Genomic DNA, 8,106 nt, shown 5'->3' with positions numbered 1-8,106 from the left:
GCAACAAATAATATATTTAATGCTGACCTCTCTCAAAGCAAAGATACTGGGTGATTGTATTGATTTTAGATGTGTTCTCTCCTCAGCAAGCACTTTCTACTCACAAATAGCCAGTGTTGTCAGTTGGCTTGCAGGTCTGTGTTCTTTCAGCGTACTGTCCAGCTCTGTGCAGACAGCTGGTTCAGCAGACCTCAATAGTATTACCGTGTGTGGTTAAGTGCTGAGGCTGGACTGTCGTTGCCTTAGTAATGCCGTTCAGGCGGTCCAGTGCTTCTGTTCTTGGAGCAGATAAGACCTCACTGTTTCTCATAAAGAAGGATCATGGGCACGGTTCAGTGACAAAGGCACTCAGCAAGGTTTATTGCCATTAAAACACAGTCCTACCACCCTGGCTCCATGTTACAGATATGCTAACACATGAGTGCCCTGTGGCAAGGAACAGCTCAGTTCGCGGCGGGACTTTCCGCTGCCCCCTCGGCCGAACAAAGAATTAAGGTGAAGTACCCCAACATTTATAGGCTAAAGCAAACAACTAACATACACCACCTTACGTATTTCATGACATCTGTTTGTTACCACCCCTTGTTCCTGATATCTTGGGCAAAACATCCCTATTCATTGTTTTGTCAAACCATCTTATCTTGTACCAGATTGGGGGTGTATCTGTGCTTGCCTTGAAATCGATGTACGGAAATATCTAGTGCCTAGTACACTAGCAACAGCTTTGCCAAGTTCATGTACTGGGCAGTGAACTTGTGAGCATCTGCTTTAATATATGGTCTGATTTTGGTTCACCGTGTCTGGTTCAGGCCTTAGATCTTGCACCAGGTCCAGTGTGCCAGGCTCTCTACTATGGCTGGGGTGGTGTGTTGCTTAAAGCTTCTTCCTGGGAGCCCCAGTCATGGAGCAGGACCCAGTTGTACAAGCACAGGATACAAAAGACACCCTCTGCCCCCAAAGAGCATCAATCTAGAATATGTATGTTTCCAGACTTCGTTAGCATGGAAGAAAGCCTGTGTAGGGAGAGAGAGTTTGCAGAACACAAAGCACATACAGCAGTAGTTGTTCCATGGGGAACATTCATACAGGAGTGCACGTGGGGGCAGATATCTAATGGGAGAGTGTGTGTACAGGGCAGACATCCCATAGGGTAAGCCTGGGTAGGGGAAGTAGGTGTCCAACAAAAGAGCATGCACAGGTGGGTGAGTTTATTATAGGGGAAGGTTACGTTTGGGGATGAGCGTTGCATGAGCCACCATGGGTGGAGTGAGTGTATGGGAGCAGATATCTCATGGGAGAGAGGGCATTGGCGCATGCATTTAATGGAGGGGCTATGCCTTATATGAAGGGCTTTGTGTACTGACACAGGCATGTCAGACCAGGCATGGCATGGGGGGCGCATGCATAAAAAGGTGAGTGCCTCAGGGACACCCTGGCACATCGGATTGTGTGGTGTGGGGATAGATTTGTGAGATGCTCAGATGGAGCAGGTGAATCATAAAGGGCAATGCCTTTGCGACTCAGCATCTCGTGTGGGGGAGTGTATAAGAGGTGTAGGTGCTTCATGGGGAAGGCACAGCAGAGTGAATGTTTTTTGGGGGGGAATCATTTCTCTGGGAGGGGGAAAACATGCATATGGGTCCCCTTGTCTCACAAGGGGAAAACAGGTGGGGCTGTCTCCCACAGGGTGTTCATGGAAAAGGGTGAGAACAACATCTGAGGGGAACGTGCTTGGGTGAGCCTCTCCCACGGGAAACATGCGTGGGGGTGGAGGATTCTCATGGCGGCCTGTGCATGGGATAGGCACGCGAGGAGGAAGGGGAGAGTGAAACTGCTGCTGCCCACTGGGTCTCTTGTCTGGTGCTGCAACCGGCAATCGCCATACGCTCATGGCAGACGTCACTCCTGGCTTCCCCCAGTACTGACTGATTTCTGGACGGATACTCTCCTCTGGCTCACCTCTTTTGTGAACATTCAGCTAGGGATTCTGAAACCTAGAGCATCCTCCTCTGGGTCGAAAGCCTTATAAACAGCTAAGAACAGGCCCTTTGTTGTTCCTCCTTCCAGACTACCTTTCCCTGCAGCAAGGGGATTCATTACGGCTGAAGTCTCTTCCTGTTACAGTGGAAGATGGGATGGTGAGTGAAAGCGAGGAAGAGAATCCTGGCCACGGGGGGCCTGTGGGAATCAGACCGTGTTGGATTGAGCAGGAAGATCCAAAGGGAAGGTTTCCGCGAGGTCTAGCTGTGGAAAACAGGCACTGGAAAAGCCACCTGGAAAAGAGAGGGGCAGATCTACTCACGGTGCAAGTTGTTCTGGGAAATGCAGAGGGATCAGTGTCTGCTGGAGGGGAAACCCCATCAATACACTGAATGAATGTGGGAAAAGCTCCCCTCTAGCCTCAGCACCTCCCTCTGGGATAGAAGCCAGGGGTGTGGGCTTGTGCAGCTCTCTCCTGATTGCTTGAGGCCTGGGAGCGGTGGTGGCAGATAGGACAGTCTGTACAGCAGGAAATTGCTGCCGGAATCCCAGGCTGGAGGGATTGTTCATTTGAGGATCGTCTGGTGGGAAGCCTGGGCGGGCTGGATCTGGCTGTTGGGAGGATGGGTGGTTTAGGGATCATTGGGCCAGTGAGTGGTGGGATAGGAGGGGAAATGTGTCTGTCTTTTAAAAACAAAACCATTGTTATAATCAAGAGAGAGGGGCAAGTCCCAGTTTGTGTCTAGCTGCAGTGCCTAGAACGTTGGAAACGCTGGGGAGTTTCTCTTTTCCAGGGAAGTCATGTTGGGTTTGTTTCCAGCCAGCAGAGATACATTTCTCCACCTCCATTCCATTTGCCATCTGACTTTAGCAGAGAGCGCCGGATTTCTCACAGGGACAGGTTCTCTTTTGGGCTCCATTCAGGTGACACAAGGGAACAGAGACTGGCCGCCTCCCCCTTGCTGGGGATTGTCCTCGGGTGGTGGACTCTCCAGCTGGCTCCTACAACACCTTGCAGCCCCCCCTGAAGATGGTGGGGAGTGGAGGAGGAGGAGGAGACAGAGCATGCTTTGCTCTGGCCATGCCCAGGTGGCAGTCCAGTGAGTGGGCAGCGTGAAAATCAGGGAGTTATAACCGGCTCCTTGACCCTACCCGCTCCCTGCTGCACACCGTGAAAGCAGAGAATCTGACCCATGGATTTTATTGTGTCTGGGCTTCAAGTTAATGCTTCTCCATGCCTCTCCCAGGCATTTTGTCAATGCAGGGGATTTGCAGCATTACAAACAGAAAACAGAATGGTTTGCAAGTGTGGAATTTCTCCCAGATCTGTTGGAAAGGTAAAGCTCCTTTATGGCTGATGTCCACCAGGTACATCGTCTGGCGCCATCCTACACAAAAGATTGGCTTTTTCTAACCAGTGGTGGCCACAGGAAGGTGTAATGAGCAAGAGCTTATTGGCCTGGACTCACAGGTGTTGAAAGAAGGAATTTGAGTGCCCTATTTGGTTTGGAGACAGAGGGAGACTTCCCAAGGGTGATAATGGCAGTGAACATTCAAAAAGGTGACTTCAATTCGCTACTTAGCCACAGAGCAGGAGCAGCTTCTGGGAAATGCTGCTGATCTTACTTTGTCAGTGTGAGTCTTTGGAAGAGAATCCTCTTCCTTCTTCATCTCTGTCCCCTCTCTCCACTCAGGGCACTGTGGATGAGAGGTGCCAACTTTCCTGCTGTGAGTGCTCTCATTAAAGGGACATTGCTGAGGCAGATAGGAGATTATCTGGCCTATGGCAGTATGAACAGCTATAGTTTGGATCCCTGGCACAGGAAGGTTTGAGAGCCATATCCTGGTGAATTTCAGTGTACTGACCATGAGAGGCACTGCGTGCTGTCATGCAGGAAAACAGTGCCCTTGACTTGTTATTGTAGGGTTGCAACAAATGCACAACTTATTTGTCAAATGAACGAGGCCCTACAATCTTTAAAAACAGTAATAAAAAGGTCTGCTCAGGAGGTTGAGACTAGATTCCTGAGTCTCCCTTTGCACGAGGGAATGTTGCTGGTTTTCTCTATACTCTGAGGTTACAAATGGAACACGCCGCTGGGTTCCCAGGTTAAAAATAGGGCATTCCCAATTGGAAAGTTATGGCGCAAATCGTTACCCATTGTTTTGTGGAAGTGTTAGGGTCCTATAGGTTTTTTTTTCACCTATGGCGATGCCTACACTGCATACTACTGTAGCTACACGCCTCAGTGAAAAGCAGGCAGCAGCCACGCTGTGGTGTGTAGCTACATGCATCAGTGAAAGGCTCTGGCACAGGGGAGCAGCGGGGAAAGGATCCAGTAGCAGGAAGCTGCCAGAGACTTTCTCCACTGCCTGCCCTACCTTTTCACACTGCTGGAACCTTTCCTTGCAGTGGAGAGGCTGCAGAATACATTGCTAAAAATAGAGGGAGCGGGACCCCAGCTGTGGAGGGGAAGAGGTGGGAGGAGGGGGAGGAGACAATCCAGCGAGTGATGGGGAGGGGAGCGAGTGATGGGGAGGGGAGCGAGTGATGGGGGAGGGGTCTCGGGGGAAGAGGTAAGTACGGGGGAGGGGCCTCAAATCCATTTACCAGCAATTAGAAAGGTGGCAACCCACTATCATTCTGAACTCCCAAATCGGTTATGTTTCTACATGCCCCTATCTAAAAGGATTTGGCAATACCCACTCGTTAAATCCAGGATGCTTAGGATCTTTGCCCTGCCTAAAGTGTCTAACGTCATCAGTTGCAGATGTAGGGTAAGCGTCAGGAACTGTGACAGTGTTAAGCGTTCTATAATCAACACAAAATCTTAAAATCCCATCCTTTTTGGGGACCATAACTGGGGAAACCCAAGGACTGTTTTTAATTGTGACAGCTTCCCCCCCCAGGGTGCCACCTGGAACTTGGGTACCACTGAGCCCTCTGACCCACCAGCCTGGACTCCCTCTCACACTGTGCTGCTGTGACAAGCTGCAGACCCACTCCTGGTCTTACACTTCCACTAGCATTCACACAGGTAGGGACACACCCAGCTGCAGTTACGTGCAGGCTATCTGACCAGCCATCGCATGTGATCCAACAATAGAGAGGCTACAGCCAAAATAACCCCCAGCTTTGCAGCCTAGAACCCCAGAGCTGTACCATCTTGCCCTGATCCAAACCCAACCAGTATGAATTTATTATCCAGTTCGCCTCCCCCTCAATGTGGAGAGGAAATGAAATAGCCCCTCCGAGCTAAGATTCCCACGCACTTCACTTCAAACTCACTGGTTTAGATTAAAACATAAAATAAATGTATTAACTATAACAGATGGATTTTAAATGATTACAAGTGACTGAAAACAGCTCAAAGCAGATTACTTAGCAAATAAACAAAAATGCAACCTAAGCTTAATATACTAGATAGATTGGATATGAATTGCAGATTCTCACCCGAACTGGTGATACAGGCAGACTTGTAGCTTCTTAAGATACAAGCTGCACTTGTTTTACAGCTTGGAATCCCCAGGTTTTTCATACACATGAAAAAATCCCTTTAGCCTGGATCCAGCACTCCCCCTCCCCCCCAGTTCAGTCTTTGTTCCTCAGATGTTTCCAGGAGTCTTCTTGTGTGGGGAGCGAAGAACAACAGAAGATGTCACTCCCATGCCTTATATAGCTTTAGCATATGGTATTGACATCCCAAGATGGAGTCTAGAAACATGTGATCTGGTCACATGCCCTTGCAGTGGTATAGCAGCCATTGCTTACCAGCTGGCCAAAACGCCCACAGGAAAGTTAAGCTATTCCACAGTCCATTGTCTTTGCTGATGGGCCATCAGCCCCATATGGTGTCTTCATTGTTGTACCTGAAAGGCTGACTGTGGGTGTTTTCCAGAGTAAGCCCATTTGAAATATAGATCCGTAGTAAATTCATAACTTCAGATACAAAAATGATACAGGCATACAAATAGGATAACCATATTCAACAAAGCATAACTTTTTAAATGACACTTCACATGACTTATCTTGTACAAAATGCATCATAATTATGCCATAATCCTATCATAATAATATCACTGTGAAGAATATGGGGTGCAGTGTCACAGTAATTATTCCTGGAAAGCTGCCTACAGTGACTCAAGACCGTCTGTACCAACCTCAGGGTAGACTATTAGGAAGCAGGGCACAAACCCCACTCTGGCTTTGTGTTCTATGCTTAGATTTCACCAACCAATTATCAAGTATAAACTCCTCAGGCACTATAACAGGCTGACCACAGAGTCACAGACAGTCCCCTTGGACTATCTTGCCACCCAGGTGTGCCTACAAGTGTGAGAGATGGTTCCTTACACCAAGAATTACAGCAATATTCAAGCTACTCCCACTCCCAAGCATCAGTCACTTATGCTAGGTCAATTACACCTTACAGCAGTGGTTTTCAAACTTTTTTTCTGGGGACCCAGTTGAAGAAAATTGTTGATGCCTGCGACCCAATGGAGCTGTGGATGAGGGCTTTGGGGTGTGGGAGGGGCTCAGGGCTGTGGCAGAGGGTTGGGGTGCAGGGGTGAGGCCTGCAGGGTGGGGCCAGGAATGAGGGGTTCAGGGTGCAGCAGGAGGTCAGGATTCTGGGCTGTGGGTGCAGGCTCTGGGGTGGAGCCAGGGATGAGGGGGTTGCGGTGCAGGAAGAGGTTCTGGGTTTGGGGGGGGCTCAGGGCTGGGGCAGGGGATTGTGGCGCGGGGTTGCAGCGTGGACTTAGATCCAGCAGCTCCCAGTCAGCGGTGCTGCCAGGGTGCAGAGACAGGCATCTCACCTGTCCTGGCACTGCAGACCGTGCTGTGCCCTGGAAGCAGTCAGCAGCAGGTCCGGCTCCTAGGCAGAGGTATGCAAGCGGCTCTGCACGGCTCTCACCTGCAGTCACCTTCCCCCCAGCTCCCATTGGCCGGGAACGGGCAAATGGGAATGTGGAGCCGGTGCTTGAGGCAGGGGCAGCACGTGGAGCCCCGTGGCCCCTCTGCCAAGGAGCCGGACGGGCTGCTGGCTGCTTCCGGGGCGCAGTGCGGTGTCGGAACAGGTAGGCACTAGCCTGCCTTAGCTGGTCAGCACCACTGATGGGACTTTTAACATTCCGGTCGGCGGTGCTGACCAGAGCCGCTAGGGTCCCTGGGTGCTGAGCAAGGCGACCCAGTGTCTTACATGCCGTGACTCAGTACTGGGTCATGACCCGACCTTTGAAAAACACTGCCTTAGATCTTAAACCAAAGATACCACCTGTAGCCAATCCTACAATAAACTATCTAAAGATTTATTAAGTAAGAAAAGGAAAGGAATTAGTTGGTAAACATAGATACACAAATGAGTTACACAAATAGAAGCTTCTATAATAAACAAGCTTTCTATGTCCTGTAGGGCTAACCCAGGTTAAACATATGGGGACTTTGTGCTTATGCCTATGTGATGGTGTGTACCTGACCCTTTGAGCCCATCCCCCTCCCCCTGGTGGACGCTCTGTGGTCCTCCTACATCCTGCCCCAGGAAGGAGCAATGAAAGTAGGTCCTCCAGGCTGGCCTAGAGAGGCCCCATGGAAGCAGCCAATCAGAGCCCAGCAGGCTCAGATAAAAGTTGCTGCAGGTCTTTAGCATGTCAGTTCCTGCCTGGGACCAGAAGGGTGAGGAAGGGGCTCTGCCAAAGGCACTCAACTGGCTGCATTTACTGGACCTGGGAGTGAGAGGACCTGAGAACTGTAACTCTAAAATAACAGGTGAAGATAAAGGGACCAGGTGGGAAGAGGTCCAGGGAATGCAGCAGCAACTAACCGATGGAAAGTATCAGAGGGGTAGCCATGTTAGTCTGGATCTGTAAAAAGCGACAAAGAGTCCTGTGGCACCTTATAGACTAACAGACGTATTGGAGCATAAGCTTTCACGGGTGTAACTGATGAAAGTAATGCTTAGCTGCTGTCTATAGGGTCCTTGGGGTGGAACCCAGAGTAGGGGTGGGTCCAAGTTTCCCTGCTGGCAAAGTGACCTAAGCCCCTAGAAGGGGATGAGGCCCCTTTAGAAACCTGGGTTATGTGATTTAAAGGACCCAAAGGTGGGGCTAATGTCCCTGATGAGGGCAGTT

The sequence above is a fragment of the Chrysemys picta genome, chromosome 4 (assembly GCF_011386835.1).
Source record: "Chrysemys picta bellii isolate R12L10 chromosome 4, ASM1138683v2, whole genome shotgun sequence".
Lineage (NCBI taxonomy): Eukaryota > Metazoa > Chordata > Testudines > Emydidae > Chrysemys > Chrysemys picta.
Note: the sequence above shows the minus strand (reverse complement) of the source record.